The sequence below is a fragment of the Bos grunniens genome, chromosome 2 (genome assembly GCF_055505025.1).
Source record: "Bos grunniens cultivar Pamir isolate PY7600 chromosome 2, Bosgru_T2T1.0, whole genome shotgun sequence".
NCBI lineage: Eukaryota > Metazoa > Chordata > Mammalia > Artiodactyla > Bovidae > Bos > Bos grunniens.
Window position 1 is genome coordinate 63,472,796 of NC_141166.1, and position 26,728 is coordinate 63,499,523.

Sequence of the window (26,728 nt, forward strand, 5' to 3'; positions counted from 1 at the left end):
CATCTTACATAAAGCCAAAATTCTTACATTGCCCTTGAAATCCACAATTTGGACTGAAGCCCCTGAATGTCACAATTTGGCATTCTCTTACCTCTGACCTCATTTCCTACTTTCCCCTCGCACACATTGCTTCTGCTACTCTGGCTTTTCAGTTCTTAGAACATAGTAGGTGTCTGTCTCAGAAGGATTGCTGCACTGGCCTCTACCTGGAATGCCCTTCTCCCAGGGAAAGGACATTGCTTGCTCTTTCAAATCCTTCACACACTTGCTGTATACTTCTCAGTGCCCCTCCCCCTTGTGCTATTTAAACAGAAATTCCTTTCCCTATCCTCAGCACTCCTTAATTAATTTCCTGCTTCAGGTTTTCCATATTTATTCTACCTGGCTCAGTACATATTTTATTTATTGCTACTCTGCTTTCTATCTCCTCTTCCCAAAAACAAAGATTTTTTTCCTACTTTGCTCAGTGGTTGGCACACAATCAGTACAGAGTATTTGTGATGTGTTAATGCTGTTTATATTGCAGTTACATTCTCTGACTCCTTGTTTAACTGACACTAGCTTCTTGGGAGTTTGGCCGTGTCCCTGAGGAAAGTGAAACTAATTGAACAGACTGACCACTCAGACTGCTGTAAAAGAGCCCAAAGCACAGAGTGGGAATTCTACAGGTTCAGGTTTCGGTTGCAGCCTTGGTACCAATCAGCCATTAGGCGTTGGGCAAATCATTTTTTCTTTCTGGTCTTCTATTTACTCATCTGCTAAATGGAGCTCATTGCTTCAAATGACCTCACAGGATTTTTGAGAAAGCAAAAGTTAAAGATGAAGTGTTGAGTAGGAAATGGTGTGTCTCATTATTTTCTCTATTATAGACAAGGATCTACTTACCTGGAATTTTATAATTTTTAAGAGCAATGTGTAGGCCTGGACTAAAACTCAAGTGTTCTTTTAGGAAACTTGGAAGATGCAGATTTGCTGTGTTAAGCTTTTTTACACATCAGTAATTTGAGAGTGGAAGGTCTTGCTGTTAGCCTATTCTTTCTCCTGTGAAACCTCCCTCTCACATGTGAACTACTGTTTTTTAGCATTCTTGTCCAAAGAAGTGAATAGTCACTGCCCATGGGTGCCCAGCTCCTGTAGAAGTTTGTTTTCTGATCACTTGTGTGTATGTATGGTTGGTGAGCTTCCCCTCAGCCCATCTGTATCCCAGAACCTTGGTTTCCTCACTTGTAAAATGATGTTAATAACTGGCTGTTTATTTTATGGATTCAATGACATATCAATAATTTACATAAAGCGGTAGTACAATGCCTAGCATATATTAAAGCTTCCGAAATGCTTCCTGTAAATGGAGACTGCATTGAGCTGCCACACTCAGGGTCACTTTCTAACACAGTTCTTCCACTGTGTTACTACCCCTAGTTGAGGACCTAAAACAATGTGGCTCTCTCTACCTGATTTCAAAATATTCCCCACCCTATTGAAAGCAGAGTTCAAAGAGATATTTGTACACTTTTGTGCACAGAAGCATTATTCACAGTAGCCAAAAGGTATAAGTAACCCAAGGGTTCATTTTGGGAATATATATATATATATCTCATACATACAATGGAATATTATTTAATTTTAAAAAGCAAGGAAATTCTGGGATGTCTCTGGCAGTCCAGTGGTTAAGACTCAGTGCTTCCACTGTAGGAGGTTCCATTCCTGGTTGGTTAAGATCCTGAATGTTGTGGGGTGTGGTCAAAAAGGAAGCCCAAAGAATTTATAGATTATTACAATGAATAATGTGGCAAAAAAGGTGGGGCAGGGAAATTCTGACACCTGCTTCAACATGAAAGCAGGATATTATGCTTAGTGAAATAGTGTAATAAGTCAGTCACAAAAGGAACATGATTCCAATTACATGAGGAACCTCAACAGTCAAATTTATAGAGAGAGTAAGAGTGGTTGCCAGAGGCTGGGGCAGGATAGGGACGGGGCTGTTTAAAGGGTAAAGGATTCCAGATTCCTACAGTTGAATTCTGAAGACGGTAGCACAGCAGTGTAAATGTACATAACTATACACTTAAAAATGAATGGTAAATTTTATATCATGTGTATTTTATCACATTAAAAATCAGACATTCCTGGGACCTAACTGGCGGTCCAGTGGTTAAAACTATGAGCTTCAATGCAGGGGGCACAGGTTCTACCCTGGTCAAGGAACTAAAATCCCACATGCCACGCGGTGGGGCCAGAAATATTAAAAAAAATTGAACATTCCCCATCCTAGTTACCAACATTACTTTCCACTTGTCTTTTCCGCCCCCCGCCCCAATTGTTAGGCTGCTCTCTTCATTGCACTCAGTAAAACGTCCACTGCCTCCTGAGCTCTTGCCCCGTGCTATCTTCTCTGGAAAGCTCTTTTATCACCACCCAGCGGCTGGCGTCTATGGGGTCGCACAGAGACGGACACGACTGAAGTGACTTAGCAGTAGCTGCAGCGGTTTTCATAAGGTCGCTTGTGCTTTCTCCAAAAGATGTCCTCCTTTCTAGATCTATACAGGAGTCACCTCCTACTTGCCATCGCTACTCCTTCAGCCCACAGTCCGCTCCCTTTCCTGCACTCCACAGAGGAGTCTACATAAGTCTTGTTTTAACTGAGTCTCTCCAAGCACATCATCTAAGTCCTGGACCTTTACAGGTAAGATCTCACGGGTGTCCACACACCCCACTAGCAGGAGCTCCGGACATGAGAATCGAGACGGAGGGAAGCCAACTCACACTCTGAGTGGGTTCCCCGGAGCAGTGTGTAATCTCAAGAAAGCTTTCAATGTCAAATTACAAGTGAGGGTAGGCGCCCGACGCAGCAAAACTGTGTGCCCTTCGAGATCCTTAAAGGGGAGCCCCGCAACTTGCACAGCTTTTACACCTCCGAGACACTCTCCCACACTTCTTCCAAGAGAAAGGCGAGAGAGGGGATGGAAGCCGCCTGTTCTGTGCAGGCACTCAAGGAAGAAAGTCTCCAGGGTTTCCGAGGCTTCCAGGAGAAGTCTCCAGGGCTGGCTCGGCTTCAAAGAGGGCAAAGAACCGTTAAAAGTTGTGCTTCCGGCTCCAGCGCCCGCGCCTACCCGAAAAGTGAAGGGGGAGCCTCGGTACGGAGAGTCACAAGGCACAATTTCCTCCGCCCTGGACGCCCAGATGGTGCGCCGAGCGCGTAACCCAGAAGTGAAAGGCCGGTTCCCTCAGGTAGAAGACCTCCTCGCCCCCACCGGAGGAAGTTCCTGCTGGACGCCTTTTACCCAAGCTTTCCTGGTTCTTCCTGAGGTCTACGCTCCCTGCTTTCTGGTGCCCTACTGCCATGGCTGCTTAGATTCAATCCTCTCTGCCTAGCCTGAGTTTTGTCGCAACTCGCCGGGGGTCCAACTTCAGCCTGGCCGCCCTTTTCTTAAAGAACCTTTCCCTACGGGTCCCCACCAGGGCCAATTGACGTTCTCCGAGTAGGCAAGAGCTCTAGGGACTGGCAGGTCCCGAATCCCGTCTCAGCCAGGGCGGCGCCTGCGCCGGGCGTTACCATAGAGAAGCAGGCGCCTCTCTGCTCTCGGTTTACACACTCTATGGTCCAGCCGGGTCGTGGCGGTAAGGGGAAAAAAGGGAGACCTCATTGCGCAGGCGCCCTGGGCTTCTAATTTTTTTTTTTTTTTTTTTTAATCCCCGCACCAAGCGCTTAACCTCATTGGGGTGGAGGAGAAGGCGGCGGCCGTCTGGTCCGCAGCGGCAACAGGAGCGAATAATACGGCCGTAAGTGCTCGGTTAGGACGAGGGTGTGTAGACCCCAGGCCTCCCAGGCCCCTGCCCCCCTCGCGGTGGTGGGCACCGAAGCTGGGTGGGGGCTAGGTCCAGCGCTGTCATCCGCTCTTGGGTGCACTTTGGGGGGAGGGGGGCGGCCCTTAGGTGGGAGCTGGGCGGGGAACGGGAGTGGAGGACTGTTTATCCAGCCCGCAGATCGCTGATCCCACGCTGCTTTGCAGGGGGTTGGGGGTGGGTCTGGGGTCAGCCTGGCTTTGTGTGCCCCTCTGTCTTCTCTCCTGGACCCCACCCCGGGCCCCCTTCCCGACCCGAGTCTCGGGCCTGGTAGGAGAAGCCGCGTTTGAGAAGAGCCGGGGCTTGCGAGGGGAGGGGGCGAGAGGGAGAGGGAGAAACCCCCCACAACTACTACTGGCCGAGTGGTGGGTGTGGAGAAAGATCGGGAGGGAAGGGGTCCAGCCGGGCCAGACAAAGCCGAGCGCGGGCCGGGCGGGATGCGCAGGGTGCCGGAGGTCCCCGGGCCCGCAGCGAGCTGCTTCGGAGGCTGGGAAAGCGGACAAGTGCTGAGTTAAGCCTTGTGCAGCCTCCTCAACTTGCCTTTGTTGTTCTTCGGTATTGGCAGGGACGCTCTGACGGAGAGGAGTGTGTGATCTTGCACGTTAGCCTGGTTGGTACAATGGAACTCCTCACATTTTGCTTTCTCGTTTTCCAAGCCCCTCGGATGAGTCTGGGGTTTTCCAGAGTCTCACTTATTACATAATTTTAAAACAACAACAACAACAACAACTTGTGTTTATTCCTAAAATTAAAAACAAAAATTAGATGGAGCTTTGAAACATGTTTTATTGCATCTGGGTGAGTTTTTCTGTCGTGAGGTTCGTACATTAATGTTGACCATTTGTAGAACCTGTGAGCTCTTTAAAGATGATACTTAAATTTGTAGATATGACATCCAGAGCTCTAGATTTCTCTAGTCCTTTGGGAGGCAGTGATGCAGAAGAGTCAGAAGTGAGAAATAGTTGCTTGCTGCCGTGTCCCTTGCACCCTGTTTGAGTGCCAGAATCTGGTATAAATGATGGCTTTAGAAATTGTTGCTTTTATTACAGTTATTGTGACATTTACTGTCCTCTTGGTCAGAGAAATCCTGGACAGTGGGCTCCTTTTGCTTGTCAAGGGAGTGGAGAAAAGTAACATTGATGCAGAGACCGTATAGATAAGAAAAATAACATCACAGTGTCCCAGAGTTACTGGATATTACTTATCTTTTCCATTTGCTAAGAAAGATTTAAATTTTGGTGAGCTGTTTGCTTATCATCTTTGTAAGATCGTGTAGTTGCACCTTTTTTTAGCAATTGTTACTTAATGCTCAGTTTCTGAAATTCATAGCTGATCAGCTAACATGTAGGTGTTTTAGGATTTTAAAGTTTTAATTTTTGTTGAGTTTTCAGCTGTAGTTTTGTATTCTCCCAAAATCCTTTGAAGAGACTGTTGGTGGTGGAGTTGTCAAATATTTTATCTCCATGTTACAATCTAAGCGGTAGTGAATAGGGAAAAAGCCTTTGCACCTTAAATTAGTGTTAGAACTGAAAACCTCCATCTCCTAGAGTGCCAAGATTTTGGCCACAGGCTCAACTTTACCTGAAAGAGGTAGACATTTTTTTGTACTAACAAGAAGCAAAAATCTGAAGCTTGGTTTTTATGCTTGAGTAACTACTGCCATAGAATCTCTTAAGTGTAGTTCAGATGATGGGAACTTGCTTTTTATAGAGCAAGATTTCAGATCCTTAAAATAGTTTGACAGGGATGTTGAGACATGAATGGCCAGAAGACCATTAAGTTTATTGTTCACATGTGTTATGTTTTGTTCACTGGTTTGGGATTTAGATTTATTTCCCTTTAATCCTTTGTTAATTTTCAGCCCCCCCCCCCCCTTTTTTTAGATGGCTCAATCTCACAGTTTATAAGTTGGGTGAGATAGTTTTTTGTACCTGAGACATAATTTTTTCAGACTCCATTTATTCTTAACAGTCTAATACTTATAAAGTTGTAGCTTTTTAGATTGATGGATAATGCTTTTTATTTCATAGTACTATTGGTAAATGTTTTAATCATTTAAGGGATGATAACATTAGGCTCAGAGCTGAGTTTTGATAACAGCTTTGATGATTGCAAGTGTGGTAGTCACATAGTGTAAAGAATAGACAGTAGCATAAAATAATGTTTGAAAACAGAATCACTGATGATTCAGTCTTTGGTTTGTAAAATGTAATTTAAGAAAGTAAACTAACCTTTCTTTATTGAATGCAACCAGGTCAGCATCCATAAAGAGTGTGTGTGTTTGGTTAACTGACCTCTAAAGGCCTTTTCTTTTTAGCACCACGATTTCTTGAGTGTTAGCTGTGTCTTTACACTGCAGGGCTTTCTTCACCTCTTTGAGCTCAGACCAGTACTGCCAGGCTGAATGCTCCTGCTCCTCAGATTCTTATGGCACCTCCACAGAATCCACTTTCCCACAAGCATCTTTAGGGATCCACTTTCCCACAGGCATCCCTGAAGATGTAGCTCAGATGTGTTCAAACGGCAGCATTTCTTCCATAATACTTCTGTTGACTTTTCTCCTGTTTCTTGCCTGGAAGTCTCCTCACTCCTTGTTGATTCCTGTTGTATCCATTACCTTCCTCCTGGGAAGATTCTTCTGGTGATTTATTCTTCTCTAGGTCCTGGAAGGTCTTGGGAATTTGTAGAAGACTTTGTAGTAGCCTCTGTGCTTGGACTACTGGCCTTGTGTAACCAGTCTCTGTAGAAAGTGTGAAGGAATAAACCAGTGTATCTTAACTTAGAATAAAAGGATTGGAGCCTTGGAAGAGCTCTTAGAGGCCCTATAGTCCAACATCCTGCCTTTTGTCTACTGTATTCTGGTCTTGAGCCTCAAACCGCAGCCTGCTTTCCTGTCACTGGACAGGTCTTGATTGCTGGAAAGATATCCTAGACTGTCTCCACTCTGCCCCTCCCCTTATGCCTGTTGATCTTAGTACTCTCTGAAGCAACATGAATCAAATATGTTTCTTTTCCATGAAATAGTCTTTCATTTCCCAGGACAGTCATCAAGCCTTTTCTAGATTTATTGATTAATTTATTAAACCCTTTCTTTAGTTCCCTGGTGGCTCAGCTGGTCAAGAATCTGCCTGCCGTGTGGGAGACCTGGGTTCGATCTCTGGGTTGGGAAGATCCCGAGGAGAAGGGAACAGCTTCCCACTCCAGTATTCTGGACTGGAGAATTCCATGGACTCTATAGTCCATGGGTTGCAAAGAGTTGGACACAACTGAGCGACTTTCACTTTCAGGAACCACAAGGATATAGCTGAAAAGACATACATGGGTCCCATGCTCAAGGGCTCACTCACAGTGCAATGGAGGAGACAGATAAAATGTTACAAATTCCGTCCCTGTGATGCTGAAGAATGTAAACAGCCCTAGGCCCTTTGTCCCTTTGTGGTTTAAGCTGATATCACCTAAACTAGGTATCACTGTGCTCTCTTTAGACAACTCTTGTTTGATGGTCCTTTAAATGTAGTATATGAAATAAAGCAGAATTTGATATGACCTGACCAGAATATATAGTTCCTGTCTTAGGTTAGGAAACTGTATCAAGGATTTTCAGACATGTGAGCTTTCTGGTTCTGTCACTTCCTAGCCCTGTGGCTTTGGGCCATGGGCCAGTTAGATCATCTCTTTGTATTTTAATAATTTCATCTACAAAAGGAGGGTGAAGGGCAGGCAGTGTTAATAGCAGCATCTTCTTATAGGGCTGTGTGAGGATGAAGTGAGATAACATATGTAAGATGCTGAGAATAGTGACTGGCATATACTGAGTAAGTATATGGACTTCCTGTCATGTATTCATGGTAAGAGTTAATGTAATAATAATAGCAGTAACTGGGACTTCCCTGAAGTCCAGTGGTTAAGACTCTGAGCTCCCAGTGCAGGGATAATGGGTTTGATCCCTGGTCAGGAAACTAACATCCTGCATGCTACAAGATGCGGCCAAAAAAAAAAAAGGAATTATCACATTGCCAGAATCACTTGGAGAGGGTCTTAAAATACAAATGGCCTGGTCTTATTTATTGCTAGCCACCCAGAGATTTCGGTCAGTTAAGTCTTCGTTGGCCTGGGCGACCACAATTTTTTAACAATCCTAAGGTAAATCTGGAAAACCCAGTTTGAAAGTCCTGCATTCTATGTTAATTTTGTCAGTGATTGCATTTGCTTTTACAAATTAAAAAAATTACCAGGTAACAGTCATAGATTATCCTAAAAGATTTGAACATGGAAGTAAAGGGGAAGGTCTGGCCCCAGATCCTGCTGAGCCCCAGGGCAGGCGATACATCCTCTTATTACCAGTTCAGAGTATGTCTCCTAAACATGGTTACCTTTGTTTGTAGGAACATCTTCATAACACTAACAGCCATATTTGAGGTAACAAACCCTGGATTTTCAAAACACTTTTACATTCTTAATCTTCTTTGTTCCCTTCAAAAAATCCCTTGAGGTAGGCAGTGGAAATACCACGATTATCCTGTCAATTTACAAATGAGAACCCAAGACCTCGGAGTTATATCCCAGTACATGGTGGAACGAGGATGAGAACTGGGCCTTCAGTTTCTCAGCCTGATGTTCTTTTTGTGTAAATTGTCTCTTAGCGACATCACTTTACACCTTATATTGAAGTTGTGGTTCTGAAGTTGCCTAATCATTTTTGCCATGTGAAATCCGCCAGACCAGGTTTCCTCTCTCCTTCAGTGTGTTTATACTTGCTTTTTAAAAAATGTAAATTTAAGATTTAATAGTTAATATGTTAAGATTTATCTTTTTGTGAAAGAAAATTTAGAACTGGCCTGTGCCCATCTTGCTACCATGGTACGATTGGGTGCGTTTATCTTCATTCAGCATGACTGAGGTCAGTGAATCTGCCTTCTACCTCTAGAAGGGTTGTCCAGTTAACTTTCTAAGCAGAATGAGTTAAACTTATTTGTAATCTTATTACAATAATATGGCAATAATACAGAAAGTTGAGAGACCAGACAGGGGAAAACCTATATCAAGCCATCCTAACACAGGGTTTTTCTTCTTTTTTTTTTGTAATCCAAACACGTTTTTTGTATGTACTGAAGTAAAATTGACATGCAACAATATGTTGGTTTCCAAGTGTGTAGCATACTGATTCAGTATTTTTGTATATTGTGAAATGATCATAATAAGTCAAGATCCATCACCTTACAGAATTTTTTTTCCTTGGATGAGAACTTTTAAAATGTAATCTATTAGAAACTTTCAAATGTACAGTACAGTATTGTTAAACTGTGGTCATCATGCCATACATTTGTTTTATAACTAGAAGTTTGTACCTGTTGATACCTTTCACCCATTTGTCCCCCTGCCCCACTTCCCTACCTCCAGGATTTTTCATAGTGTCCTGTCCATATGTCCCTGTTTTTTAGTAAGTCTTTTTAGGTCTTCTGTGTTCTATGAATGAAAGTGAAAGTGAAGTCGCTCAGTTGTGTCCGACTCTTTGCGACCCCTTGGACTGCAGCCCCTCCAGGTTCCTCTGTCCATGGGATTTTCCAGGCAAGAATACTGGAGTAGGTTGCCATTTCCATCTCCAGTGTAATGACATGGTGTGCATCATTTTGATTTTTAATAGCTTTGACATATTTGATTGGATAATGGCAGATTTTGGTAAACTGGGATCCTTATTTTTTGGCTGTGCCTCACAGCTTGTGGGGTCTTAGTTCCCTGACCAGAGATTGAATCTGGGCCCTTGGCAGTGAGAGTGGACTCCTAGCCACTGGACTGCCAGGAAATTCCTGGTAAACCAGGATCCTTGATATGCAGGTATATATATATTTTTATATATTATATATCAAGGTACATAATACTCTGTATTACAACAGTGGCTGTTTTTGCCATGTAGTGTGCTTTTTTGTGTTGTTTCCTTTGGATCAGTTCTAAGAAGTGAGAATATTGGGTGACTTTTGATACATATTGCCTGAATGCTGACCAAAAGCTTGTATCAGTTAATAATTACCCCAGCAACTTAAGAGTGCTTGATAACTGTGGCTTTGTAGTAGAGCCTGAAGTCAGGTAGGTTGATTCCTCCAGTTCCATTCTTCTTTCTCAAGATCGCTTTGGCTATTCGAGGTTTTTTGTATTTCCATACAAATTGTGAAATTATTTGTTTTAGCTCTGTGAAGAATACCGTTGGTAGCTTGATAGGGATTGCATTGAATCTATAAATTGCTTTGGGTAGTATACTCATTTTCACTATATTGATTCTTCCAATCCATGAACATGGTATATTTCTCCATCTATTAGTGTCCTCTTTGATTTCTTTCACTAGTGTTTTATAGTTTTCTATATATAGGTCTTTAGTTTCTTTAGGTAGATATATTCCTAAGTATTTTATTCTTTCCATTGCAATGGTGAATGGAATTGTTTCCTTAATTTCTCTTTCTGTTTTCTCATTATTAGTGTATAGGAATGCAAGGGATTTCTGTGTGTTGATTTTATATCCTGCAATTTTACTATAGTCATTGATTAATTCTAGTAATTTTCTGGTGGAGTCTTCAGGGTTTTCTATGTAGAGGATCATGTCATCTGCAAATAGTGAGAGTTTTACTTCTTCTTTTCCAATTTGGATTCCTTTTATTTCTTTTTCTGCTCTGATTGCTGTGGCCAAAACTTCCAAAACTATGTTGAATAGTAATGGTGAAAGTGGGCACCCTTGTCTTGTTCCTGACTTTAGAGGAAATGCTTTCAATTTTTCTTTTTTTTTTTTTTATTTTTTTTTATTTTTTTATTTTTTAATTTTTTCCCTCTAATTTTATTTTATTTTTAAACTTTACATAATTGTATTAGTTTTGCCAAATATCAAAATCAATTTTTCACCATTGAGGATAATGTTTGCTGTGGGTTTGTCATATATAGCTTTTATTATGTTGAGGTATATTCCTTCTATTCCTGCTTTCTGGAGAGTTTTTATCATAAATGGGTGTTGAATTTTGTCAAAGGCTTTCTCTGCATCTATTGAGATAATCATATGGTTTTTATTTTTCAATTTGTTAATATGGTGTATTACATTGATTGATCTGCGGATATTGAAGAATCCTTGCATCCCTGGGATAAAGCCCACTTGGTCATGGTGTATGATCTTTTTAATGTGTTGTTGGATTCTGATTGCTAGAATTTTGTTAAGGATTTTTGCATCTATGTTCATCAGTGATATTGGCCTGTAGTTTTCTTTTTTTGTGGGATCTTTGTCAGGTTTTGGTATTAGGGTGATGGTGGCCTCATAGAATGAGTTTGGAAGTTTACCTTCCTCTGCAATTTTCTGGAAGAGTTTGAGCAGGATAGGTGTTAGCTCTTCTCTAAATTTTTGGTAGAATTCAGCTGTGAAGCCGTCTGGACCTGGGCTTTTGTTTGCTGGAAGATTTTTGATTACAGTTTCAATTTCCATGCTTGTGATGGGTCTGTTAAGATTTTCTATTTCTTCCTGGTCGAGTTTTGGAAAGTTGTACTTTTCTAAGAATTTGTCCATTTCTTCCACATTGTCCATTTTATTGGCATATAATTGTTGATAGTAGTCTCTTAATGGAACAAAATAGAAAGCCCAGAGATAAATCCACGCACATATGGACACCTTATCTTTGACAAAGGAGGCAAGAATATACAATGGATTAAAGACAATCTCTTTAACAAGTGGTGCTGGGAAAACTGGTCAACCACTTGTAAAAGAATGAAACTAGACCACTTTCTAACACCATACACAAAAATAAACTCAAAATGGATTAATGATCTAAACATAAGACCAGAAACTATAAAACTCCTAGAGGAGAACGTAGGCAAAACACTCTCTGACATACATCACAGCAGGATCCTCTATGACCCACCTCCCAGAATATCGGAAATAAAAGCAAAAATAAACAAATGGGACCTAATTAAACTTAAAAGCTTCTGCACATCAAAGGAAACTATCAGCAAGGTGAAAAGACAGCCTTCAGAATGGGAGAAAATAATAGCAAATGAAGCAACTGACAAACAACTAATCTCAAAAATATACAAGCAACTCCTACAGCTCAATTCCAGAAAAATAAATGACCCAATCAAAAAATGGGCCAAAGAACTAAATAGACATTTCTCCAAAGAAGACATACAGATGGCTAACAAACACATGAAAAGATGCTCAACATCACTCATTATCAGAGAAATGCAAATCAAGACCACTATGAGGTACCATTTCACACCAGTCAGAATGGCTGTGATCCAAAAGTCTACAAATAATAAATGTTGGAGAGGGTGTGGAGAAAAGGGAACCCTCTTACACTGTTGGTGGGAATGCAAACTAGTACAGCCACTATGGAGAACAGTGTGGAGATTCCTTAAAAAACTGGAAATAGAACTGCCTTATGATCCAGCAATCCCACTGCTGGGCATACACACTGAGGAAACCAGAAGGGAAAGAGACACGTGTACCCCAATGTTCATCGCAGCACTGTTTATAATATCCAGGACATGGAAGCAACCTAGATGTCCATCAGCAGATGAATGGATAAGAAAGGTGTGGTACATATACACAATGGAGTATTACTCAGCCATTAAAAAGAATTCATTTGAATCAGTTCTAATGAGGTGGATGAAACTGGAGCCTATTATACAGAGTGAAGTAAGCCAGAAGGAAAAACACCAATATAGTATACTAACGCATATATATGGAATTTAGAAAGATGATAACAATAACCCTGTGTTAATCAGTGTTAAGAGACACTGATGTATGGAACAGTCTTATGGACTCTGTGGGAGAGGGAGAGGGTGGGAAGATTTGGGAGAATGGCATTGAAACATGTAAATATTATGTATGAAACGAGTTGCCAGTCCAGGTTCAATGCACGATACTGGATGCTTGGGGCTAGTGCACTGGGACGACCCAGAGGGAGGGTATGGGGAGGGAGGAGGGAGGAGGGTTCAGGATGGGGAGCACATGTATACCTGTGATGGATTCATTTTGATATTTGGCAAAACTAATACAATTATGTAAAGTTTAAAAATAAAATAAAATTAAAAAAAAATAAATTAAAGGAAAAAAATAAACTTCATAACAATGTTGTGGAATGTCAAAAAAAGAAAATAAAAATGTAATTTAAAGTCAAAAAAAAGTGCTTGACAAAAATTTTACCAAGTTCTGGTAATAAAATTTACCTTTTTTGTTTCCTGTGAGAAGTATAGAACATATAGGTTGAATTGGATTTTACCTGCAGGCGATCGCTTTCACGTCCATGGTTTCCATGTCCTGTGTTGCCAAAGCTACTGTGTTTTTCGATAGGCATGGAGGAAGACACAGCTCTTGCTTTGTGAGGCAGACTGGTCTGTTTGTCAACATCAGAATGTAGTCTTAGGACATCTCTGTACCTTCCCTTCAAGTGTTTCTTTAAACAGTTGTGCTCAAGGGCCTTTGCTGAAATACCTCGTGACTGGAATATTTGGTAGCAGGGGTGAGACATCTGTGTCTTTAACAGATTCTTCAAGTGATGCTGAGGCCACCAGAGCCTGAGAGCTGCCTCAGACCTTCTAACTGACTTTCTGCTCAGTTCCCCCACAGAGCATGTCTCTCCTGTGGGTTGAGGCAGGGCTTCGTTGTGAACAGAGGCTTGTTGTCTAGAGAGGAGTGAATTGTCTAGCAGCTTCCTTCCTAATGTAGAGTAGCTCAGTTCATTGTGCAAACAATAAGCCAGTCTTTCCAAGAGTCGTTGAACTGCATAGAAACAGCTCCTTCTCTGAAATCTGTGTTTTATTTGAGTTCTGAAAATCATAGAATTCTCCAGACCCAAGCCATGTCCTGCCAAGCCTTTGGTTGGCCCAAGGGTGGCAAACAGACCTCTTGTCCGAGTGGTAAGAACCATCATGGACTGAACACCCAGCATGAGCCAGGCACTAGGCTGGGTGCCATGGGTGCTCTTTTGGCAGGTCTTATGGCAGCATTTAAAGGTAGATGCTATTTTCATTTTACAATGAGAGGAAGTTGAGCCTTAGTTAGAGCACTCGAGTAATCTGTCCATGGTTATGCAGCTGCAAAGTAGCAGAGTTTGGCTCTTGGATTCTTCAGTTTCCTTTCCACTTATCTCTGTTTTTTCCAGCACAAGTTATTTTTCTTGCAGGAAAGGTCAGTGGGCAGTCTTGGGGGAAAGTCTGCTGCTAGCATCCGGCAGCATCTGGAGAGGCCTCTTCTCTGGTTAGGAAGGATGTAGGGATGTAGTCTTCTTATGAGGGTTTCCATGAGGGTTGGTTGGATCGGGAACCTACAGTCCCTTTTGGACTTGAGTGCTTGATTTGAGATCCACCCTTGGACAGGCCAGACTCCTTAAGACTTTATATAATCTCTTTTTTTCTTTTTACTTTGGCAAGATATGCTATTGTAACCATTTTAAAGTATACAAGTGAGTGGCATTAATAACATTCACTTAGGGCAGCAGTCATCACAGTCTGTTTCCAAATCTTTTCCATCACCCCAAACAGAAACTCTGTAAGCAGTAAATCCTCATTCTTCCTACTTTCTCAGGCCCTGGTCTCTATGAATTTGCCTATTCTGGCTATTTCATTAAATTGGAATAATTATACGTCCTTTTGTGACTAGTTTATTTCACTTAACATAATATTTTCAAGGTTCATTTATATTGTAACCTGTGTCAGAATGTTATTCCTTCTTAATTGGTAATAATATTCAATTGTATGAACACTCCAGTTTATTTATCCCTTCACCTGCTGTTGGAAGTTGGGTTGTTTCCACTTTCTGACTGTTGTGACTGTAATGTATGTTGGTTCACAAATTTGTTTGAATCTGTTTTTAATTCTTCTGAGTGTATACCTAGGAGTAGAATTACTGGATCATGTGATAATTCTATGTTTAACTTTTTGAGGAACTGCCTAATTTTCCACAGTGGCTGTACCTTTTTACATTTCCAGCAGTTTTGTACAAGGGTTTCAATTTCTCCATGTCCTTGTCAACACTTGTTATCTCTGTTTGTTTTTTAAAAATTATAGCTATCTTAGTAGGTGTGAGGTAGTACTCACTGTGGTTTTGATTTTTATTTCCCTACTAACTAAGGTGTTGAGCATCTTTTCTTGTGCTTATTGACATTTTGTATATCTTCTTTGGAGAAATATACATGCAGATCCTTTGCCCATTAAAAAATTGAAGTATAGTTAATTTATAATGTTGTGTTTCTGGTTTACAACAAAGTGTGTCAGTTATACATATGTATATATACTTTCATATTTTTTCCATTATAGCTTACTACAAGATATTGAATATAGTTCCCTGTGCTATACAGTAAGACCTTGCTGTTCTCCTTTGTCCATTTTTATTTATTTAGTTAGTTATTTTTGGCTGCACTGGGTTTTCATTGCTGCACGCGGGCTTTCTCAGTTGTGGTGAGAGGAGGGTCCTCTCTAGTTGTGGTGTGCGGGCTTCTCATTGCAGTGGCTTCTCTTGTTGTAGAGCATGGGGCTCTAAGGCGCACAGGCTTCCATATGGTATGGGCCTTTGCTCATTTTTAAACTGGATTGTGAGAATGTCTTGGACAGAAGAGCCTGGCGGGCTACAGTCCATAGAGTCGCAGAGAGTTGGACATGCCTGCAGCAATTGAGCACATGTGTGTCTTTTTGGTTTAGAGTTTTAGGAGGTCTTATTAGATGCAGGAGGAGAAGGGGACGACAGAGGATGAGATGGCTGGATGGCATCACTGACTCGATGCACATGAGTTTGGGTGAACTCCTGGAGCTGGTGATGGACAGGGAAGCCTAGCGTGCTGCAATTCATGGGGTCGCAAAGAGTCGGACATGACTGAGTGACTGAACTGAACTGAACTGAAATATTCTGAACGTTAAGCTCTTACCAGATGTATGATTTGCAGATATTTTCTCCCACTCATTCTGTAGGTTGTCTTTCCACTTTCTTGATAATGTCCTTAGTAATTTTGATGAAATCCAATTAATCAATTTTTTCATCCTTTTCATGTCGTATCTAAGGATCTATTGCCAAATCTAAGGTCATGGAGATTTATTCTTATGTTTTCTTCTTAGAGTTTTATAGATCCAGCTCTCCATTCATCTTCGTGACCCATTTCGAGTTGGTCTGTGTGAACGGTGTGAGGGTCAGGTCTAACTTTGTTGTTTTGTATGTGGCTGTCCAGTTGTCCCAGCGCCAGTCTTCCCAGGTGGCGCTAGTGGTAAAGAACCGCCTGCCAATGCAGGAGACACAAAAGATACAGGTTAGATCCAGGGGTCGGCAAGGTCCCTAGCATAGGAAATGGCAACCCACTTCAGAATTCTTGCCTAGAGAATCCCATGGACAGAGGAGCCTGGTGGGCTTCAGTCCATGTGATTGCAAAGAGTCAGACAGTCAGACTGAAGGGAGTTAGCACAGCACAATGAAAACTGTACTTATCCTCTGTTATCACTTGGCATGTATATTGTGCTTTGGGTTTTTGACGTCACCGGCCTCAATTTCAGCACCCTCCTGCCCCTCCCTGCTTTCTTCCCTAGTGACAGGATTCATGGATGTTGTATATTATAGCTTTGCTGCCTGACACATAAGATACACTTAGTAAATGTGAGTTCCCTTTCTTTAGATTTTGTCTAGTCTCGTGTTCCAATGTAGATTATAAGGACCTTCAGAGTAGACTGTATATTTCTTTGTTTTCCAATTTCTAACCTTCTTTTCTCCCCTATTCACTCTAATGCCCAGTTCAGTACTGTGTAAGGGATGTGCTTAAGTTTTATTGACTGAATTGTGAAGTTAAACTTAGATCTTTGCAAATATATTTGGGTAATTGCAGAAAATTAATCTTTTCTTTGGCTGTACTTTGCAACTTGTGGGGTTTTGTTTGTTTGTTTGTTTTTGTTTTGTTTTTCTGGTTCACTGAACAGGGATTGAACTCTGGCTCTCGGCAGTGAAAGTGCCAAGTCTTAATCACTGGACTGCCATGGAATTTCCAGAAAATTATTCTTAAAAGATTAGTGATCAATATATTATAAAGTTCTTTAAGATTTAAAATTCAGGTCCTTTTAAGTCATCTTCCTAAATGTGGGGATTGATACCTTTCAAATGCCATAGGAATTTGTTTTATATGTGACATTTGATACATGGATAAGCCTCAGGCTGCACAGGGGTTCATTTCATGGATGACTGAAACATTTTTAACTTGTTATTTATGATTATGATGAGTTTTAAATTGGGAATTTTACTCACTTTAGATGTGATTTTTGTATATCTAGATCTTGCTTTTTCATTTTTGACAAATGCTCTTAATTTCAAAGATTATTTTAAATTTGTGTGATGAGTGTATATCACTTTGTAATAGGAAAATTAAGTATCATTAGAAAATTCTTCTTTTGCCTAGAAATCCTAAAAGTTAACTGGTGGAAAAGTATCTGATCTTTCTCTCTGAGTCTGTATTATCAGATTTCCCTCCCTCACACTCTTTAGTGTTCCGAAAAGTCTAATGTTACTTGTCCTAAGTGATCAGACCTCCCTTGGGAATCCATTTTATAATCTGCCATCCAGATACCCAGGAGGGGAAGGCTCATTTCAAAGGTTGGCCTTGGTTGTTTTGTTTTCTGGTAGGTTTTGACTCCTAAGTAGGTATTTCTTAGCATCTTGTTATATAAACACTTTTATCATGAGATTCTCGTTATTCATCCAGTGCTTATTTTAGTCGATCCTTATTATTAACAGTGAAAACAAAGGAAGGAATTATTTTACTCTTGTATTTTCTAGTTCTGAACGATGTAACAACATCAGAGAGGCCAGAGCAAACCCAGTACTTGAGATGCTTTCGAGCTAATTGTCAACCAACAGAGTGATTCAGCAAGAGCTTGACCTCCCTTAGTAGGAATAATGGCTTATGCCAGGGAGAGTGGGAAGCAGAGATGCTGACCGTTTTCTTTTGCTACCTCTGGCCTTATTTATGGAGACTTTGGGCCTGGTGTGTAGCTTAATCTAAAGCTATGTCTTTGTCTAAAAAGTCTGATTTATGAAGTATTTTTATTATTTAATAGATCCCTGTCCAGACATGGGATCCCATTCAGAGGAGGGTGGCCCTTTATAAAAAGAAATGTGCTTGTGCCCCGCTGTTCCCTGTGGAGTTGATGTTGGCTGATGAGGGTGGTATTTTAGCCTGTTGCTGATTGAACTCACCTAATGGTGGTGAATGCCAGTGGCCTGTGAGTGCATTTATAAAGTGAACATGATGGGAAAATCTTTTTATCCTCTCATTCATTTCAGAATTTGGAGTTGACTTCTGAAATTGCCAAAGAAGTTGATTTCTGAAATTGTTTGACAGAATAACAGTGTTTAGCTGAATTGTATAGTGATTATTTTGTGGAATCATGGAAGAGCGAGTAAGCCCTGGAAGATGAGACACATCTTGTGATCATTTGCTTGCTAGATCTGTTTTGGGGTGGCATGGGTGACCGAAGGGGATGCAGAAAGTGCGTACATAGATGTTCATGAGAGTGGGCCTAAAACACAGAGAGCCCTTAATGAGAACTACTGCTGTTAAAATAAGAGAGTTACTCTAGGGTGTATCTGGGTAATTAGTAGAGAATGGACTGTGTACCCTGATCAGAATCCTCAGTAAACTTCACTGTTTGTGCCTGAGGACAGAAAGTGGGGCTGACAGCCCTGTTCCCAAAGAGCTCCACTCCAAGGAAGGGGGCAGTTGAAGAGATGGTTAGAGTGCCCTGTTGGGTATGTTGAATCCATATGGGGGACTGAAGAAGGAAGGGCTGCTCATCTGGAGTAGGAGAAGGATATGTTCCTTCCTGTTTTCATCTAAAGAATCTGAGGCCCTGAACAGGTCCACACTCCCCGGTTGGGCGCTCTGGGGCCTGTCTGTTGCCTTCCATTTATGAGAGAGCTGTGTTAGCTGGAGACCGAGTTTGTGACAATGGACAGGGAGCCACGTTAACCCCATGGTCTAATGTGAAGTGGCCAGGGAAGCAGCCTTGCTGAGAGAAGCCTGAAACTAACCACTTACAGAGAACGCTGAGTCTTCATAAAATCCAGACTCTTCTATTATCAGGTCTTTACTTGAATCACAAACTAATCTTTCAGTTTTAGAATTTTGAGGGTGGGGATTAGACATTGTGCTTTTGGAAAGTTGGTTGCTATTGATGGCTTCTGGATAGTTATGGCATTATTAAAATTATATATATATAATATATATATTTTATATATATTTATAAAAATATATAACATATATATACAAATATATAAATATATATATATAATTTATATGTATATATATAATTTTTACTGTAGTTGCAAGCTTATTACATGAATTATTGGTTGTAAAATTTTTTTAAAGCATACCTCCAAGGTATTCTTGTGGGCCTTATGAGCAAGTTTAAATCTTGTATGTGAAAGTTCCATTCATTTGTTTAAATTACCTAAAAAGAAGAGAGAACTTCTAGTTAAATGAATTAAATTTTTAAAATTATAAAATATTTTTTTCAACAAATAATACATACACATAATTTAAAATGCAGGCTTCCTCTTCTCCTGTCTGCCATCCACCCTCCCTTGGAGACCCCAGTGTTATTCATTATGTGTGTGAAATAGAGCATATATATGCCCTCTCTCCACTCTCCTTTTTTGTACAGATGTTGACTATTGAATTTTGCTTTTTTTTTTTTTTACATTAATGTATCTTGGAAATTAGTCTATGTCTGTACATTAAAGGCTTCTTCATTTGTTTTTTGAAAATGAGTATGGTTGAATAGTATGCGGTTGTATAGCATACCATAATTTACTCAGCCCTCTATTAAGGAACATTTAGTTTTTTCTAGTCTTTTGCATTTATAAAACTATGCTGTGAAGAATAATCCTATAATTATTTTGCATGTATATGAATAAATTCTTATAAGTTGACATTTGGGTTGAAAATTGTATCATTAATATTGTGAGAGATATTGTCAATTATCCATCTTAGAGATTTTAACAAAACCTACATGGCAGTAAGAGAATACTGTAGTTAATACACTTCAAACTAATTATATAGAAGCATATGACCTAAGAGTAGTTTTGTAGACATGTATGACTCTGTCTTGTTATTTTTGAATTAAAACATGGCTATAGTTCAGTGATCAAAAATGAATTGAGCACTTTTTTCTTATTACTTGTGGGAGGGTTTTTTTGCCAGTTTTGTTGTTGTTGTTGTTGTTGTTGCCAGTTTTTGATTTTGCAAGAATTCCAAGACTGAAAGAGCTTAGGAAATACACTTGCTTCCCTTTGCATGCACAGTAAGTCACTTTAGTCTTTTCCCACTCTTTACAACACTATGGACTGTACCCTCCAGGCTCTTTGTCCATGGGATTCTCCAGGCAAGAGTACTGAAGTGGGTTGCCATGCCCTCCTCCAGGGATCAAACTCGTGTCTCTTAGGTCTCCTGCATTGGCAGGCAGGTTCTTTACCACTAGCGCCACTTGAGAAGCCCTTGCTTCCCTATTGGTGTTAGCAGTACTGTCTTATAGAGATGAGTGTAGGCATGGACATGGACAGCTTGTTGAATGACTAGCTTTTAAAATGTTTTTCAGTTCTTTGTAGTAACTGATGATACCTATGGTTTCAGAATTCTAGTTCATTATGACTTTACAAATAACTTTCTGGTATTTATTGGACCCAGTTATGCTTATACTGGAAAGAATATTAACATACTTCTTAATGTGTTAAAATGTGTATTTCCTTTGACTAGATGATATATGTACATGGTAAGAAAGTTTAAAAAATGCACCAGGATAGAGAGTGAAATGTAAGCCTTCCTCCACCCTTTTTATCATTCTTCCACATCCCATTCCCAGAGGCAGCTGCAGTTTCTAGCTTCTGAAATGGTCTTCTAGATAACCTGTGCGTGTGCGGGCTGGCAATGATATTCTGTTATGACCACTGTTATTTATTTATTTAATTAAAATTGTTTTGTGTGCTGGGTCTTGCTGTGTTGTGCAAGCTCTCATCTTGTTAGGGCATGCAGGCTTCTCTTGTTGCAGATTACGGACTCCAGAGCTCACAGGCTCAGTAGTTGTGGTGTGCAGGCTTAGTTGCTCCACAGCACGTGGGGTTTTTAGTTCCCTGACCAGGGGTTGAACCCACATCCCCTATGTTGCAAGAGGAATTCTTAACCATTGGACCACCAGGAAATTCCCCAGGACCACTGTTACTTCAGCATTTTCTTTTCTTTTAAAAATTTTTAATTGATGTATGTTGATTTACAATGTTGTATTAGTTTCTGGTGTACAGCAAAGTGATACCATTACCCATATATCTTCTTGTATTCTTTTCATTATGATTTATTACAGCATATTGATTATAGTTCCTTGTACAATACAGAAGGACATTGTTGGCCGTGTATTTTACATATAGTAGTGTGTCTCTGCTAGTCTCAAACCCCTAATTTATGCTTCCCCCACCCCTTTTTCCTTTTGGTAAACATAAGTTTGTTTTCTGTGTCTGTGAGTCTGTTTTGTAAATAAGTTCATTTGTATCATATTTTAGATTCCACATGCAAGTGATGTCCTGATACTTGTCTTTCTCTGTCGGACTTCGGTTAGTATGAAAGTGTCTAGTCCATCCGTGTTGCCGCACATGGCATTATTTGATTCCTTACTGACTGAGTAGTGTTCCATGGCATCCGTGTACCATGTCTCCATTCATCTGTTTGTGGACATTCAGTTTGTTTCTATGCCTTGGTTATTGTGAATAGCGCTGCTGTGAACATTGGGGTGAATGTATCTTTTCAAATTAGAATTTTCTCCAGGTATATGACAATGAGTGGGATTCCTGGATTGTATGGTAACTCTAGTTTTAGTTTTTTTAAGGAAAAAACTGCTCTCCATCGTGACTGTACCAGTTTACATTCCCACCAACAGTGTAGGAGGGTTCCCTCTTCTCCAAACCTTCTCCAGCATTGATTATTTACAGACTTGGTTGGTCATCCTGACCAGTGTGAGATGATATCCCATTGTAGTTTTGATTAGCATTTCTCTAATAGTCAGCAGTATTGAGCAGCTTTTTGTGTGTCTATTGGCCATTTGTATGTCTTCTTTGGAGAAATGTCTATTTAAGCCTTCTGACTATTTTTTGTTTAGGTTTTTGTTTTTTTTTGTTATTGAGTTGTAAGAACTGTTTGTATATTTTGGATATTAATCTCTTTTTGGTAGTAGTATTTGCAAATTTTTCCTCTCATTCTGAACATTGTCTTTTAATTTTGTTTATGATTTCCTTTGCTATGCAAAGGCTTGTAAGTTTGATTAGATCCTGTTTGTTTCTTTTGGGGGGACTGACCTAAGGAAACCTTGCCGTGACTTAGGTCAGAGAATTCGGCCATGTTCTCTTCTAGAAGTTTTATGATGTCATGTCTTGTATTTAAGTCTTTAAGCCATTTTGAGTTTATTTTTTGTATGGTTTGAGCATGTGTTCTAACTTCATTGATTTGCATGCAGCTGTCCAGCTTTCCCAACAACCACTCGCTGAAAAGACTGTCTTTTCTCTATTGTGTATTCCACCTCCTTTGTCGAAGGTCAGTTGACTGTAGGTGTGTATGTTTATTTCTGGGTTTAACATATTTTTAAAAAAATTACATAAATAGTACATTTTCATTGTAGAAAAATAGAGTGTGAATCCTTTGGTGTGTTTCTTTCCATACTTTTTCCGTGCATCAAGAATGTAAGTGACTATTTTTTATGTAACAAACAAACAAAAAAATCATAAATGTGTAGTTTTCTAGTTTGCTTTTTTTCCCCCACCAAATTGATTGTAGATATTTTTCCAGGCCAAGAAGTGTGTGTTTTCACTTTGGTTTTCAGTGTCTTCATGGTGTGCTGTCGTTTGGATGTACTGCAATGTCTTTTAGAATTTCCTTTTCTGAAACATTTATTTTTATCAAATTTTCATGAACAGCTGCAGTAAACAACTTTATACATTTTAATGTACTTAACAAATTATTTCCTTAAATGAATTCTTAGCTTTGGACCTTTTGGATTAAGACAAATATTGAAAGCTTATTGATAGATGTTTCCAAATTGTCCTAGATAGTTATGAATTTTATTCTCAACAGTGTGTTAAAATGTGTATTTGATTATATTAAATTACATTCTTAAGTGATGTTTAAAAAATTATTTATTTACTCTTTTTTTTTTTTTTTGATTGTGCTGGGTCTTCATTGCTGTGTGGACTTTGCTGTAGTTGTGGAGAGTGGGGCTACTCTCCGGGTGCGGAGAGCAGGGGCCGCTTTCTAGTTGCGATGCGTTGGCGGCTCGTTGTGGTGGCTTCTTTTGTTGCAGAGCATCAGCTCTTGGGTGCATGGGCTTCAGTAGTTGCGGTTCCTGGGCTCTAGAGCACAGGTGCAATAGTTGTGCTCTGGCTTAGTTGTTCCGAGGCATGTGGGATCTGCCCAGATCAGGGATTGAACCCATGTCTCCTGCACTGTCAGGCAGATTCTTTACCATTGAACCATCAGGGAAGCCCTTAAGTGATTTGTTTAAGTGTGGGACTAGAGTTAGGTTTATTTTTTGTATTTTAAAGAAAACCATGTTAGTGATGAGTAGGAGTAAATCAATGTTGGAAAAATATTGAGGCACTCACGACTCAATTTGAAAAGTGAACATCTTTATGTACAGTTCAGTACATACTAACATAGGCAAGGCACAGACCTCTTTTTGTCCTTTTTCTTTTGGAAATTTTTTCCCTAAATTCAGAAAATATGAATATAAAAATGTTATTGTAGTAATAGCAGTGTTCTGTTATAGTTGATCTGAGAAATACAGCAAAATTTCCCTACCTGTTATGTGTAAGCTTAGTAAAGTACAGATTTAAAGTCTGTATGCTTGAAATCTGGTTGAATGGTTGATGGGTTGGAAGCCACATGTGGAGTTGTGTTTTCAGTGTCCTTGTCACTTAGCTGATGTTGCCAATTATTTTTCTCTGCCAGGTCACTTACACTGCACTGAAAAGATAGGAAGCTAACCCTAATAAGATTCAATGATTAAATAAATCTGTAAAGCCTTATTTCAATTTTTTATCTTCAGCATGTACAGAGTTCCTTATCATTGAAAGCTCTGTGACTGTAGGTCTTCTCAGTTCATCAGGTTCTGTGTCTCCAGTCTGAATCTTTCTGGAGCAAGGAATAAGAAGCAAAGAAAATGATTTGGGGGTGAGAGTAATAGAGCATGTTTTCATGGCAGTGCACCTGTAAGAGCATTCCCTGGGGCACTCTTATGTTTGTTTCACTGTTGTAGTCTTTCTTTTTTCTTTGTCTTCTGAGGAGTCATCAGAAAAGTAGCTGATCTTCCAGGAAAACACTGTGGTATACTGTGTTGAAATAGATTGTTCACTTGTCTTTCCCTCCCTAGTGGACCTGGAGCTCATTGACAGCAGCATCTGGCAGATTGGCTGGCACCTTAGGTGTTCAGTGAACTTAAGCCTGTCCACATTATGTGCATTTTTTTCACTTTTTCCTTTTTTCATTTTGGAATAATTATATATTCACAGGAAGTGGCAAAAATAGTAACAGAGTGTTTCTGTTCACCCTTCAGCTAGTTTCCCTCAGTGGTTACGAGTTACCCTTTTTCTTCTTTTTCTTTCCCACTTTTGACAATACCTTTAGCTTGCCATAGGCATCTGTGGGAAGTACTGAGCTCTCCGAGCTAAGGATTGCTGACAATTAGGTTTACTTCTGGGAGTGCCTGTGGTTCTTCCTCTTTGTTCTTTGTTTCTGGAGCCCCTGCTTAGTATGTGTCGCTGTGCCAGGAGGAGTTGCTGCTCTCTGTTCAGGCTATTCTGTTACTTTGGGATCATTAAATGTGGTGTATGTATGCTTCCTCTGTAGATCTTTTTCCTAAGTTATGTGTGCATACGTGCTAAGTCACTTCAGTTGTGTCTGACTCTATGCGTCCCCATGGACTGTAGCCTGCCAATCTCCTCTGTTCATGGAATTCTCCAGGTAAGAATAGTGGAGTAGATTGCTGTGCCCTCCTCCAGGGGATCTTCCTGACCCAGGGATAGAATCTGCATCTCCTGAATTGTACGTGGATTCTTTATCCACTAAGCCACCTGGGAAGTCCAAGTTATGTGTACACAGGTCTAAAGTACATAGAGAGTTGTGTGTATTCTTGATGAGAAAGCAGTGGCTGTGACCTGGTGGAAATAGTCCTGGATTTGGAGTTAAAAGCTGAGATTCAAATATTGATTCTGTTTCATACTGTGTGACCCTGGAATTTTCCTTGCTTCTGAATCTGTAAGTAGGCGTGACAGTAACAGTCTTAAAGAAGTTTTGTAGGGGAATAAAGAAGGTACCATTTGTATAATCACTTAGTGGATTGGAAAGTGCTAGTCAAATGTAAAGTACCTGTGCTTATTTTGAATTGCTGAAATGAAACCCAAATTTTAAACTATTGCTGTGTTACTTCTCTATAGCTTGACTTCTTTATTCAGTAGCAGAAAAAAACTCCCCATGCTTTTTATACCCCAAGCCCTCTTACACCTTCTGTTTTTACACTGAATAACCAGTACTTAATAGGGTTTTCTTTTTCTCTTGTGGGTGTAACCCAGCTCCCTTGGGAAATTTGGGATGGCCATGTCAGCTGTCATGCTATCAAATGACGTATCAAATGCTCTCCTCTCCTCTTATTCACCTAAGCCTGGGGATTTAATGTTTCAGAACCTGTTAGGAAATCTCTTGTGTGAGTATATATGCTCTTTTCTGCTAACCTTTTTGGTACGTTTCACTCTTAGAAACCAACTCTTAATATGGTGCTTAAAACTGAGATTTCTATTTTTAAAGAGAAGACCTCATCTATATATACATGAAGTGAAGTGAAGTCTCTCAGTTGTGTCTGACTCTTTTCGACCCTGTGGATTATAGCCTACCAGGCTCCTCTGTCCATGGGATTTTCCAAGCAAGGGTACTGGAATGGGTTGCCATTTCCTTCTCCAGGGGATCTTCCCAACCCAGGGATTGAACCCAGGTCTCCCGCATTGTAAGTGGATGCTTTACCATCTGAGCCACCAGGGAAGTCCATATATATATATATGTATGTATATATATATGCACAAATATATATATGGAGTAACTAACCAGTATAAAAATGGGAGATAATATGAAAATTTTAAGATTTATTTTATCTGTTTTTTGGCTGCACTATGCAGTCTGCAGAATCTTAGTTCCCCAACCAGGTATTGAACCCAAGCCACAGAATTGAAAGTGCGAGTCCTAACCACTCGATCGCCAGGGAATTCCCTGAAAAATTTAAGATTTAGATAACTGGCAATTGTTTTTTTAAAAGTGCTCCAGTTGCAGATAGATTCTCTTGAATCATTAAGGGACAGACACCTACAGAACACCACATTCAATACAGACGAGTACGCATTGTTCTCAAGTACATGTGAACCATTCTCCCGGATAGATTATATGTTGTGCCGTAAAACAAGATTCAGCAACTTTAAAAGGATGGATGTCATTTAAAGTATGTGCTCTGAACTACAGTGGAATGAAAGTAGGTATCACTAACAGAGGGAAATTGGGAAATTCACATGTGTGGAAATTAAACAGTGCATTCCTAAATCACCAATGGATAAAAGAGGAAATCACAAGGAAAATTAGGAATTAGTCTGAAATGACTGAGAACAAAAATACAATGTAAAATGGTAGTACTGGTGGCACAATATTGTGAACGTACTGCTGGCTGTGCTGCATACTTGAAAGTAGCTAAAATGGTACATTTTATGTCTGGTTTACCACAATTAAAAAAAACCCTGCCATAATTCATTGTTTAAGAATGAATGTTGATTTAGCACTTACACAAAATTAAGCACCATACCATAACTTTGGGGATGCAG

The 26,728-nt window shown here is 40.1% G+C and overlaps 1 protein-coding gene across 21 annotated transcripts in view; it reads left to right on the plus strand.

Annotated features, from left to right (window-relative positions):
* Positions 1 to 3,208: 3,208 nt before the first annotated feature.
* The window catches only part of CLASP1 (cytoplasmic linker associated protein 1), a 273,436-nt gene continuing 249,916 nt past the window's right edge, over positions 3,209 to 26,728 (plus strand). For 20 of the 21 annotated variants that reach the window (XM_086349179.1, XM_086349040.1, XM_086349068.1 and 17 more), the window contains exon 1: positions 3,588 to 3,780. The gene's annotated coding sequence lies outside the window, so the exon portion shown is untranslated. Of the gene's footprint in view, positions 3,307 to 3,587; positions 3,781 to 26,728 lie in introns of those variants that run through there. The other variant, XM_086349101.1, reaches the window with a different exon arrangement.